At 41.5% G+C, this 14,444-nt stretch overlaps 1 protein-coding gene across 4 annotated transcripts in view; it reads right to left on the bottom strand.

Annotated features, from left to right (window-relative positions):
- LOC137377884 (probable E3 ubiquitin-protein ligase MID2) overlaps positions 1-14,444 on the bottom strand; it is a 318,774-nt gene that overhangs the window by 186,459 nt on the left and 117,871 nt on the right. The window lies entirely within an intron of this gene.

The following is a 14,444-nucleotide window of genomic DNA, read 5'->3' as shown; positions in this document are numbered from 1 at the left end:
GGTACAACACATGAGGGTACAGATCTGCATTCTGACACTTCATACTGTGTTTCCCCTACCTCTCAATCAGTCACATTGGACAGATTTCAGATACCAGACTACAAGACCCTAAGGAATAACTAAGGACCCCATAGAATTGATTAGTTTGTCACAGATCACTGCTGGTGCCTTGTCACAAAATCATAAAGTACATATGGATAGGGAAGGCCATTTGGTCTATTCTGGCTCAACAATCCATAAAAATGTACAAACCCACATGTTATCTAATTACTTATTAAACAATTCCAATGCTTTTGCTTGCACTATTCTAATGGAAAGGTCATTTCAAATGATCATCACATTTTCTGAAGGACAACATCCTGGCATCAGTCCTATTTCCTTTTGCCAATTTGAACCAGTGACCTTTTAGTCCTACTGTTTCAGCTGCACTTGAAGGTGTGTTCCATATTTACTTTTTCTATACCATTTAATATATTTCTATGAGTCACCAGTCATCTCCTTTCAAGGAAGAGCCCACAATTCTCCAATCTTTGCTTGTAACTCAATTTCCTGTCAGCAGAGATTAGCCTGCTGATTCTAGTGTTTGAAGTGTCTTCCCCATAGCTCAATAATCAAAACTGGACACAATCAAAATGTGCTCTGACCAGATGACTGTGTGGCATCAGCAGAGAAACTTTCAACTTGTAGTCTATTGATTTAGAAAAATAATTCAGCATTCTATTTGTTTTGTCGATTGCTGCTTCACAAAGACTGGATATGTCAAGTGCCAAATCTACTAACTGTCACTACAGCCCAATATTGAATATCACATGGCTGCATGTCATGACAAAATAATATAGTAACGAAAATTGAGATTCTGCTTATGGTGGCAATGGTCCTTAAACTAATTAGATTAGATTAGATTAGAGATACAGCACTGAAACAGGCCCTTCGGCCCACCGAGTCTGTGCCGACCATCGAACCACCCATTTATACTAATCCTACACTAATCCCATATTCCTACCAAACATCCCCACCTGTCCCTATATTTCCCTACCACCTACCTATACTAGTGACAATTTATAATGGCCAATTTACCTACCAACCTGCAAGTCTTTTGGCTTGTGGGAGGAAACCGGAGCACCCGGAGAAAACCCACGCAGACACAGGGAGAACTTGCAAACTCCACACAGGCAGTACCCAGAATTGAACCCGGGTCCCTGCAGCTGTGAGGCTGCAGTGCTAACCACTGCGCCACTGTGCCGCCCCAAACTTATCAAACTAAGTTATTTGATAAGATGCAGAATATGATCAGAAGGTGGCCCAGGAAGCAGACTATAGTTATTTGAGAGTGAAGACATACCTTGGATCAAAAAGGACTTTTCACTCTGAAAATCTATTCAGTAATGATTCTAAGGGGGACTAGTTGAGCTGCTCTTGCAGAGAGCTGGCATAAATATGATGGGCCAAATGGCCTCCTTCTATGCTGTAACCATTCTGATTTTATGAAACCAGTCAAAAGGGAAAGGAGGGATTCTCTGGGTAAACTCAGAGTGATAATGAGTAGTTGACCCATATAGACTGGATAGATCTCAAGTTCAATCCAAGGTCTATGTTAAATTATCTGATTTCAGCCAGGGTAGTGGAGAGAGAAGCAGAGTTAACATTTCAGCTCAGTGACCCTTCATCAGAACTGGCAGATTTTAGAAATGTAAAAGATTTTAAGCAAGTAAAGCGGGGCTGGGGCAAGAGATAACAAAAGAGGTGTTGACAGGACAGGGGGTCACAGAGAATAACTGACCAGTAGGTCATGGAGCAAAGGCAAACGGTACGTTAATGGTGTGCTGAAAGACAAAGCATTAGTACTGAGAGGTGTTAATGGACAGAAAACTGAGCAGCCTGGCCTCAAGCACAGATGCTGCCAGACCTGCTGAGTATTTCCAGCATTTCTTGTTTGTGTTTCAGATTTTGAGCATCTGCAGTATTTTGCTTTTATTTTAGTGCTGGATGCACATTGATCAGCCTAAGTGTCCCTGGGTTTACAAACAGGGAACTCAGCCAGATTCCTAATGCTGATCACTTACCCAGCAACCACAGCTGGAAGAGCATCTGGACTAATATTGGGTGAGGGCGGGAACAGGCTTGGTGCGATGTCCCTATTTCATTGGTAAAATAACTTGAGCTCAACAGTCTCATACATAAATACGAGTCAACTGGGTTGACAGAGCACAGGTGGATTCAACAGTAACAAGGTTGGATATCCTAATAAACTAACTCCCGTGTTTGATGGGAGCATTAAAAAAATTTCAATACTATAGGACAAGTCTAGATTAGAGATACAGCACTGAAACAGGCCCTTCGGCCCACATCAACCACCCATTTATACTAATCCTACACTAATCCCATATTCCTACCAAACATCCCCACCTGTCCCTATATTTCCCTACCACCTACCTATACTAGTGACAATTTATAATGGCCAATTTACCTATCAACCTGCAAGTCTTTTGGCTTGTGGGAGGAAACCGGAGCACCCGGAGAAAACCCACGCAGACACAGGGAGAACTTGCAAACTCCACACAGGCAGTACCCGGAATCGAACCCGGGTCCCTGGAGCTGTGAGGCTGCGGTGCTAACCACTGCGCCGCTAGTCAAAAGAATATATTTCAACACTCATTCAGTGGGTTGATGTTTATCTCTGTTTGAATGAATCTGGCCATGGGTCAAAATTGCAGGTGTGGAACCAAGGACATTTCTTGGTAATGGAAAAACAGCAATTTAATGGCAACTGGATAGTTTAATGAACCAAGAACATTCACCTATTACTTTCAAAGCTTCAGTCCAGCAGAGCCAAAAATGGATAGTTTGAAAGTCCACTTTGCTGACATGCTGTCTGAGCCAGATGAGAAATGTATTTGAACCAGTATTAACCCAGGACACAGCATACAGCTGCCTATAATTCAGCACTGAATTACCAATCTCATTGTCAGATTTGTAAAAAGCATTGATGTAGGAAATATCATTCTGATGTAGTGAGAGGTGTCATTCTGAGATTAAAGGGACATTTCATCTAACGTATTCTGCATCTGGCATTGCAAAACTTGAGATAGTTTTGAGGACATTACTCTCTGCATTTAATTCACAATATGACTGACTTAGGAATGCTTGATAAGGCAATGTGGGAGCTGCACTGTGGATCAATTCTGTACCCAGTATGACAGTGCCCAAAAATGTAAGTCTCAGAATCCAACACCGAGTTAAAAGCTCAAGTACTAATAGGCTAAAGCTGGGAAATTTCCCATATGTTTGCATGCTTCAGCAGTCAAGTTCCTGAAATTTCATAGTGCAATAGCACAATACAGACCAGCACCTCATGAGAGAGAGAGAGAATTGGGGCACTCAGATTCTCTTCAGATTTGACCATTTACAATAGGAATGCCACTGACACAAGGAGAATCTCGCATCCTCTGCACTCGTCTTATGTGGAATTGTTTTAAGTGTGATCTGATTGGAAGCCAGTCTATCCCATGAGATACTCTGCTGGATTTTTTTTCATGAAAGGTTTATGAAAAAGCTGCTTCAAAACCACAATATAAAGTCCTGCATTTTCTACATTAGAAAAGCTCCTGTGAGGTTTTATACATCAAATTTTACTCAGCCTCAAAACCGATTTAAGATTGATAAAAATTAAAACAGAAAACTTTCTAGCAGTCAACCATGAGCAAGATGATTTTATTTCCCACCCCTTGGGTAGGACACATGCACTCGAAGATTAGTCTGCTGATGTGTGAAATGTTCTTCAGTTTTGTCTAGGCCTCACCAGCAATCAGGTGGGAGATCAGGAATTATCTCATGCTTGTGGAAACACCTCCCTGCTGATTTGGGGAGGGGAGGAAAAAAATTACACACAGAACCCATTACGCAGTGACTTTAATACCCCAACTCTAACAGAAGTGAAATCTATATTTGTTCGGCTTAAAGACAAATTGGGGTGTGGAGGTATGTGTAGCATGATAGATCTAGCACGTTGTCCTTTCAGCTTTGTTAGCCAGGTTCAAATCTAGATCAGGTTGATGTGAAAAGGCTTTTTTTCCCTCTTGTTGCAAAGTGAAGTGAATTTGGGCAGGCTACAATTTCTAGTAGGCATAAGCAAAAAACTATTCATTAATTGACAGTTTTGTTCAGACACTCTAAGGATGGCTGTTGTGGGAAATGGAAATGTCACAATGTGCAGTTGGGGTTAAGATACATTGTTGGTGTTCACCAGGGGCAGCGACACTGCATCCAACTCATATTAAACCTGACATTGGAGCACTTGATGTGATAGTGTAGGAGAAGCTTTACTTTGCATCAACTTTGTAACCTGGGAAGTACTTAACACCAACACTGGTGGATAAAAGTGGTCAATCATTTCACTCCCCAGCACTGACATCCCTCACCTTAATGAGCATATTTCTTGTTGGTACATTCCATGACAATTCACAATGCATCACAGAATGCAATCCAGAAACCCAGCCTCCATTTCAAAGTTTACCAGAGAGTATCCAACAAAGACCTGAAACATTAAAATAAAAAGCAAAATACTGCAGATGCTGGAAATCTGAAATAAAAAGCGAAAATGCTGGAAAAATTCATAAGATCTGGCAGCATCTGTGGAGAGAGAAAAATAAGAGTTAATGTTTTAACTCTGTTTCTCTCTCCACAGATGCTGCCAGACCTTCTGAATTTTTCCAGCATTTTCTGTTTTTATAACAAAGAATGCGTGTTTCCTTCATATTGGTACATTCAATAAGGAATAGTTCCATTTGATGTAAGGTCATCAGCCTGAAATGTTAACTCTTTGTTTCCATAGAAGCTGCCAGTGCTGCTGAGTATTTCCTGATTTTATTTCAGGAATGGTTCAGAATGGTTATACTTTGCAGGGAATCTCGGGTTTGGTTGAGAAACACATTTCTGTTCACATTATGTCTCATAACCAGATGATGACTGGGCCTTGCATTCAATAGGGATCAGCTCTCACTAAGAACCTTCGTTTGGTTCTGCAGCTTGCTTGTGTTACTACGTGTTAGAGTGCAGTCACAGATTTTTAGTCTGTGAAACTGAACTATGTAAACACTAATCAATGTTCTCTCATCTTCAGAGACCTCTACTCTTTCCCCAGCATTACTTGGCCAAATTAGACACCGAAAGCAAATGTATTAAACTAATGACGTTTGAGAATCTCACTCTCTTTCCAAATTAGCTGCTTAGTGTTTCTACAGTTTTAAAAACAGAATGCTGTGGGTTATGTTACAGACCTAATAAATGGAAATCAGAAATGTTTTGAGGAAAGAAGAGAGCCCAAAAGTGATGTGTTACATCATGCCATAAATTATTTAATTGTAAGCATGGCTGGAAAATTAGTGGCAAGTTTCTACTAAATGATTGGGATACTTAATTTCCCTCCTCACCTGAATGAGTTGGCACTTACTGGGATACAATTTTATATCGGCTGCTCTGCAATAATTTTCTTCAGTGGCTATCCTTCATACGTGAACAAATGTATCAAACTATTTGACCATAGTGGGCATTAACCTAAAAGCCAATCCTGTCCTTTCCCTAATGTTCACACACGTAGACTTTCCAGCTGATGTCACCAGATAGTTATCAGGAGCCAGGACCCTGGGTAGTTTACCAGAAATCAATTATAATACCCTTAACTGATACCTGAGCGTAGTTCAGTTGACTATGCATAGATCAGGAACTGAATTTGGGACTTTTGGGATAGGTACAGCTCAGTATCACACTAGCCAGAGCATTTATCAACTAACTGGTCAGGGAGGGTCCTCCTTTGGACACTTAGTAACTGACTTCACCGCATAGTAAAATGTCATCCAGGAAATCATGCCATTTCACACAGGAAAAGCCTGACCATATTCTGGAAACAATACAAACTGAAACTACTTGGTATTCCAAGTAAGCATCATGTTTGGGATGCATGGGTGGACACAGGAACATGTGCACTGTATGTACATAAATTAGATAAGAAAACTCCATCCATCGTCTTGTCTCCTCGACTGAGCATCAATTTCAATGAAAGGACATATTAAGTTAATCCCTGATTTAACATATATAAATGTAAGTGGGCAGACGTTAGCAAAATAGAAGAATAATTTGCAGATGTTTGTTGGAGGATATCTGGAGAGACTGGATAATGCAATAAATTAGTCCACTGCCCTTTTGCTTATGGGACTCAAGTTCTAATCTGGCTACAACTGAACAGATGCAAACTGATTAGCTCGAAGGATCCCATATGAAATGATTTTGGAATTATCTTGATTCAATTCCTTGGGCATGCCCGACAATTAGCACCATGTTGTCAGTCTCACTCAGCAAGGCCATAATGATTATTGGGGTAGGAAATGGAATTGTCACAGTAGCACTTGTTCTTCCGATTATGGGACAAAACTTTAATGTGCATCTAACCAAAGCTGCACCTGCTCTGACCAGCAGCTAGGAGGCTGTGAAGAAAAAAAAATGCAGCGTTGGAAGAGCAGAGAAATATTACTTTTTCATCTCTACAGCCCATGTGATGGAAAAACTCTTGTCATTCTTAGCCATGTTCATATTTTGGTGCAAGTCAACACCTACTGTATGTGAGTCATGATTGAAAACTTTACACTTAGGATGTGTCCATTGCTTACAACTCTTGCTTTTAACTCTGCGCTATCGTTCTCAGCTGTTAAAGTGTACTACACAGTTTCATTCATTTGTTTCTTGTCTTTTCCTGTGTGCAGCAGCCATTTTGCTAAAATGTTTAAAGAAACAGGGGTACTGGCATATTTCATTAACTCACCAGTGCCTCTTCAGGAATGAGGCCAGTGTGTTCAAAATTGTTACTATTTATTCCCATATGAATCTCAAAGTTGCATAGCTCCTGCCTGTAACGTTAGTTTTAAACCGCTATAAATTGCAACAGTTTGTTAACCAGGACACTTCTCTGGTTTTTTTTTTTGCTGGCTATGTTATTTGCTCTTTCTGTACTCTGGCATGCTCTGCTTCTCTTTTTTTTTTATCCCATGTTCTTTTTCTTTCAGTATTTCACGTCTCTCATCTTTCTGTGTGGGTCTGTAGCAATCTTGCCTTTGTCGACTTCCCTACACATTATGTACCTCTTTTCTGTATTGTGCACTCTTCCTGAAGAACTATATATATATACTATTTCACATCCCTTTTTCTCTGTATTCTTTGTGCTCACTCTAATTCTCAGTATATCTCTTAACATAATCTGTGGCCCTTTTATGCTCTCTCGCTCTCTCACTGTTGTTCTTTCTCTCTTCCTGTGAATTTGCTGTTGATTACTAGTTTTCCTTATTTTAGCAACAGCTATAATGTCATTAATGGGAGAGGGGGAATTAGCAAGGTGAAGGGATAAAGAAGACTGAAAGCTCTGCAATCAGAGGTGGAACATTGGGAGAGGGGTAGAGTCAGAAAAGTGTGTGTTTGACAGCTTTTTTTTTAAGAACATTACAGCGCAGTACAGGCCCTTCGGCCCTCGATGTTGCGCCAACCTGTGAAACCATCTGACCTACACTATTCCATTTTCATCCATATGTCTATCCAATGACCACTTAAATGCCCTTAAAGTTGGCGAATCTACTACTGCTGCAGGCAGGGCGTTCCACGCCCTTACTACTCTCTGAGTAAAGAAACTACCTCTCACATCTGTCCTATATCTATCACCCCTCAACTTAAAGCTATGTCCCCTCGTGTTTGCCATCACCATCCGAGGAAAAAGACGCTCACTATCCACCCTATCTAACCCTCTGATTATCTTATATGTCTCTATTAAGTCACCTCTCCTCCTCCTTCTCTCCAACGAAAACAACCTCAAGCCCCTCAGCCTTTCCTCGCAAGACCTTCCCTCCATACCAGGCAACATCCTAGTAAATCTCCTCTGCACCCTTTCCATAGCTTCCACATCCTTCCTATAATGCGGTGACCAGAACTGCACGCAATACTCCAGGTGCGGTCTCACCAGAGTTTTGTACAGCTGCAGCATGACCTCGTGGCTCCGAAATTCGATCCCCCTACTAATAAAAGCTAACACACCATATGCCTTCTTAACAGCCCTATTAAATCCCTGAAGGTTGCTACCCAGGTTATGCACCTGGACACCAAGATCTCTCTGTTCATCTACACTACCAAGAATCTTCCCATTAGCCCAGTACTCTGCATTCCTGTTACTCCTTCCAAAGTGAATCACCTCACACTTTTCCGCATTAAACTCCACTTGCCATCTCTCAGCCCAGCTCTGCAGCCTATCTATGTCCCTCTGTACCCTACAACATCCTTCGGCACTATCCACAACTCCACCGACCTTCGTGTCATCCGCAAATTTACTAACCCACCCTTCTACACCATCTTCCAGGTCATTTATAAAAATGACAAACAGCAGTGGCCCCAAAACAGATCCTTGCGGTACACCACTAGTAACTAAACTCCAGGATGAACATTTGCCATCAACCACCACCCTCTGTCTTCTTTCAGCTAGCCAATTTCTGATCCAAAGCTCTAAATCACCTTCAACCCCATACTTCCGTATTTTCTGCAATAGCCTACCGTGGGGAACCTTATCAAACGCCTTACTGAAATCCATATACACCACATCCACTGCTTTACCCTCATCCACCTGTTTGGTCACCTTCTCGAAAAACTCAATAAGGTTTGTGAGGCACGACCTACTCGTCACAAAACCGTGCTGACTATCTCTAATGAACTTATTCTTTTCAAGATGATTATAAATCCTGTCTCTTATAACCTTTTCCAACATTTTACCCACAACCGAAGTAAGGCTCACAGGTCTATAATTACCTGTCTCTACTCCCCTTCTTGAACAAGAGGACAACATTTGCTATCCTCCAGTCTTCCGGCACTATTCCTGTCGACAATGACGACATAAAGATCAAGGACAAAGGCTCTGCAATCTCCTCCCTTGCTTCCCAGAGAATCCTAGGATAAATCCCATCTGGCCCAGGGTACTTATCTAATTTCACACTTTCCAAAATTGCTAACACCTCCTCCTTGTGAACCTCAATCCCATCTAGCCTAGTAGCCTGAATCTCAGTATTCTCAACAACATTTTCTTTCTCTACTGTAAATACTGACGCAAAATATTCATTTAACACTTCCCCTATCTCCTCTGATTCCACACACAACTTCCCACTACTATCCTTGATTGGCCCTAATCTAACTCTAGTCATTCTTTTATTCCTGATATACCTATAGAAAGCCTTAGGGTTTTCCCTGATCCTATCCACCAATGACTTCTCGTGTCCTCTCCTTGCTCTTCTTAGCTCTCCCTTTAGATCCTTCCTGGCTAGCTTGTAGCTCTCAAGCGCCCTAACTGAGCCTTCACGTCTCATCCTAACACAAGCCTTCTTCTTCCTCTTGACAAGCGCTTCAACTTCTTTAGTAAACCACGGCTCCCTCGCTCGACAACTTCCTCCCTGCCTCACAGGTACATACTTATCAAGGACACGCAGTAGCTGCTCCTTGAATAAGCTCCACATTTCGATTGTTCCCATCCCCTGCAGTTTCCTTCCCCATCCTACGCATCCTAAATCTTGCCTAATCGCATCATAATTTCCTTTCCCCCAGCTATAATTCTTGCCCTGCGGTATATACCTGTCCCTGCCCATCGCTAAGGTAAACCTAACCGAATTGTGATCACTATCACCAAAGTGCTCACCTACATCTAAATCTAACACCTGGCCGGGTTCATTTCCCAGTACCAAATCCAATGTGGCATCGCCCCTGGTTGGCCTGTCTACATACTGTGTCAGAAAACCCTCCTGCACACACTGGACAAAAACTGACCCATCTAAAAGTACTCGAACTATAGTATTTCCAGTCGATATTTGGAAAGTTCAAGTCCCCCATCACAACTACCCTGTTACTCTCGCCCCTGTCGAGAATCATCTTCGCTATCCTTTCCTCTACATCTCTGGAACTATTCGGAGGTCTATAAAAGACTCCCAACAGAGTAACCTCACCTCTCCTGTTTCTAACCTCGGCCCATACTACCTCAGTAGACGAGTCCTCAAACGTCCTCTCTGTCGCTGTAATACTCTCCTTGATTAACAATGCCACACCCCCCCCTCTTTTACCATCGTCTGTTCTTACTGAAACTTGTAGGGCTTGAGAAGGTTATAGAAGTAGGGAAGGACAGGATTATGGTCAGATTTGTTGACAAGGATGAGGAATCTTGAATTCTATATGTTGGTGAATGGGGACGTAATGATGTTTGCCGAGGATGGGAGTGATACAGATAAAAGGACTCAGTAATGGCAAGAATGAGAATGGAGAGATTTGTGACTAACTGCAGTTTATAAAGGTGGTTCTCTGGAGGCTAGCAAGGATAGCATCAAACTGATAAGAGTGTGAATAAGAGTTTTAATGGTAGTGGATGAGACCCAAGAGTAAAGGCAGCAATGTTTCAAAAGTGGAAATAGGTGATCTTGATGGTGGCTAGGATTTGGGGTTTGAAGCTCAGCTCAGTGTCAAACAGAACATCAAGGTTGTGAATGGTCAGGTTCAGCTTGAGTGAACCAGGGAGAGAGACTAGAATCAGGGGCCAAGCTGTGGAAGTTTTGGTGGGAACTGAACAGGATGTCAGGTTGAAGAAGGTTCTTGCTCATCCATGAACTGATGCCAGATAAGTAGTCAGACAACACAATGGTGCTCTTCAAATCAAGGATAGTGACACAGAAGTAGATATGAGTGGCGTCAGCATAAATGTGAAAGCTGACCCCATGTCAAAAGGGTAGCACACAGAAAGAGGAAAAGATGAAAACCATGGATGGTGCCTTTGTTTTCTATTCAGATACTTTTTCCTGTGAAATTCAAGAATTCCCATTAATGCCATGACTACTTTTTTCTACTGCATTATAATTGCTGGCTAGCTTTTCCCATATAGTTCAAAAACCCACTCAAAATAAAACTGTATTTAACTGGACAATGAGAGCATTTAGTATTCAGAGAATAAAGGATAACATGGAATCAGATGCAGATTCTTAAAAAACACTGTACAAATTCAACAAAGTATGACAACAGGGCAAGATTTAGAGATTAAAGAAAATAGCATGTTTGTAACAATTTAAATTAATGATTCTCCTAATTTTAACCATTGTTTATGAAATATGCAGGAATGCTATACCCAGTAACACATTGGAAATGAACTTACTCTTAATACAGGCTATACACTACAGAGTTAATAATTTTACCCTTTCTTTTTTTAAATATAAACACACTGCCAGAAATGCACAACTTTCTGAACTCGAATGCATTTGAGTGCACTAATGTTAATGCCAAACTGAGTGGTCAAATCATAAAGCGTATGCAAGAATGCAGTTAAGTAGCTGAATAGTCAATTGATTTAACTGGCATGAATAGTGCACTGTGGACCAATTTCTACTGTAGTGTGTATGGATTCTACGAGAAATGGAGGTAGAGTGCCTGAAGGCATAAGTCACTATTTGTACAAGTCCAGATCATAGTAGACAATGTGAGGGCACAGCAAAGTGCTGCCTACAGAAAGAGGGGCAAGCCCAAAAAAAAAGCTATGGAAGAACATGGGAGGTCAATATAGAGGGTGGAAAAACATGACACACATGAAGAAAAATACCATGATGGAAATGAGTGTGAACAAACATAGCCAGCCAAAGATGAAGGCCAACGTTTATGTATGCAGGCACTGATTGTTAATGGTGTTTAATTGTATGCATTAACTGGAGCTTCACTTGAGCCCCTAACAAATAGACACAGCCTAAAAGTGTTGTCGTGGAGTTAGGAGATGTATGCTTATAATGTGTAACTCAGTAAATAAATATATTTTTTAAAAAGTGTAAAAATTGGCTCCAGTTCTTCAACTGGCTTTCTGGAATAGAACACTGATGACAAATAAGTAGTAAGTTACAGGTCTCAGACAAATTTGTGAGGTCTTAGTATACATAACCCAGCAAATGCAGCACGAAAGGAGAGATATTCAATATGGTTGAGAACTAGTACAGTAGGAGCTATAAAAGAGAAAGCATCATGCAGAGGATATTGTTTGAAGACTGACTATATATTTACATTTACAGGTGGCTGTTACTATGTATTATGTAATTACCTTGGCTCCCAAACATTCTGTCCATTAGGTACTTTACATTCAAGCAAAATATGCAGAGGACTATAAAGCTGTGCTGCTCACTAAAATATACAGTGCAAGATATTCAATGTATATTTATATTTTCTGTACAGAAAGAACCACCTTCAGTGGACATAGATAAAAGGAGGAACTCAGCAGGAAACCACTCATCCCCTTCTAAAATATTGTTATGCAAGTCATTAGATGGAAAGATTCACACCATTTGGATGAGGCGTAAGCTGTAGGACTGCACATCACATGCCCTTTCCTTCCTGTTACAGATTTGCCACAATCCCATGAGCAACAACTTGGACCCTCTCACCGGAAAGTTCCAAAACTGCATACAGTGTCATCATTATATGATGTAGACAGCAACCCACAGTCCAAAACAGATTTACACATTCACCCTTAACAGGCCAAAAAACAAGGCCTGCAGTAACATTCGTGTTCATTTGGTTTGACTCTGGAAGTAATGTTGAGAACATGGACGGAAATGCACTAATATTCAATTATTGGTATTTCACCAACTTACTAACAGTTAATCCACTTAGCAGGTCATTAACCCCAAAACAGAGTGATTTCACTCTTATAGTGTGCTATTATATAGTAAAACTCTCCCTTCCTATAGTCTTAACTCAACATTGTCAAGTTGAAACAGTGTTCTTCTTTGTGTCATGAGAGGTGGTTTTGTGGGGGGGGGGGGGGGGGTTGGTAAAGAAGGGGGCACTTGGCATCCATAATAGTGGTGCTAAATTAAACTAGTGTCCAAATTGGTGTTCTGATCTTATATCTGTAGTATGGAAACTTTCTTTGGGTAAGCGCCTGGAGGTGGTCAGTGGTGTGTGGAGCAGCGCCTGGAGTGCCTATAAAGGCCAATTCTAGAGTGACAGGCTCTTCCACAGGTGCTGCAGAAAAATTTGTTTGTCAGTGATGTTACAGAGTTGGCTCTCCCCTTGCGCTTTTGTCTTTTTTCCTGCCAACTACTAAGTCTCTTCAACTCGCCACACTTTAGCCCCGCCTTTATGACTGCCCGCCAGCTCTGGCGAACGCTGGCAACTGACTCCCACGACTTGTGATCAATGTCGCAGGACTTCATGTCGCGTTTGCAGACATCTTTGAAGCGGAGACATGGACGGCCGGTGGGTCTGATACCAGTGGCGAGCTCGCTGTACAATGTGTCTTTGGGGATCCTGCCATCTTCCATGCGGCTCACATGGCCAAGCCATCTCAGGCGCCGCTGACTCAGTAGTGTGTACAAGCTGGGGATGTTGGCCGCCTCGAGGACTTCTGTGTTGGAGATACGGTCCTGCCACATGATGCCAAGTATCCTCCGGAGGCAGCGAAGATGGAATGAATTGAGACGTCGCTCTTGGCTGACATACGTTGTCCAGGCCTCGCTGCCTACGCAAACTAAAAGCTCCATATTTAGAATAACACTGATTGTGCTCGTTATCTACACTGTGTCCATTGAGCATGTGTGTCAAGTTTCTTCTTGTTTGGATCATGGTCGTTTTCTTTTCCATATGGCGCTGTAGTTTGTTATGTTAAGTAATCTTTCTCCTCAATTTCACTGTAATCACATTCTACCAAAATAATCAACCCGATCCCATTTTCTCTGAGAAACAGGTGCTTTGACATCCCCTATTCAAGCACAGGCTAAGAACAGCTTTTGATAGTATTGTTGATATTTACACACCCCTAACCTCACCTGCCAGATAACACTAACCCACCTCCTCCTCAGCCAACATGAGCAAAGTCATGGGGAAAACAATAGTAATTAAAAAATGATTGTGGAACGTAGATTTTAAACAACTCCACAAGTGACTCAAAACTGTTTGATGTTATAATCTCACCTGAACTCCTTCAATGTTTTAATCTTACAGTTTTGGCCCCACTAAACTCGGTAGCTGTTACTGGCATATAGTTCCATAGAATTCAGGAACTCCATTATCTAACATTGAACAGGAAACCTGGCACTTTTCCTTTCTTTCCTACAATCCTGAAATGAATTGCAATATGACTGTTGCTTCGGATGAGATCAACAAACTCAACACAGGTCAGGAATTGAATCTGAAAGCTTCGGGCCCATATGACTTACTACTGCAGAGCCTTTCAGAACTGAGCCACTGGGGGAAGTTCCTTCACGCAACTTTTAACACTCCCACCTGTCATTTATATTCCCTAAAAAAGGTATACCTTGGCTACAGAATCTTCTACAGTTCAGTTACATGTGAAGCCTCAATAAAGTTTGTGATTTGGCACTGTTCAACTTGCAATGTTTCGGTGCATAAATCTC

This window comes from Heterodontus francisci, chromosome 15 (genome assembly GCF_036365525.1).
Source record: "Heterodontus francisci isolate sHetFra1 chromosome 15, sHetFra1.hap1, whole genome shotgun sequence".
Classification (NCBI taxonomy): domain Eukaryota; kingdom Metazoa; phylum Chordata; class Chondrichthyes; order Heterodontiformes; family Heterodontidae; genus Heterodontus; species Heterodontus francisci.
This window is presented reverse-complemented; position numbering and strand designations above follow the sequence as displayed.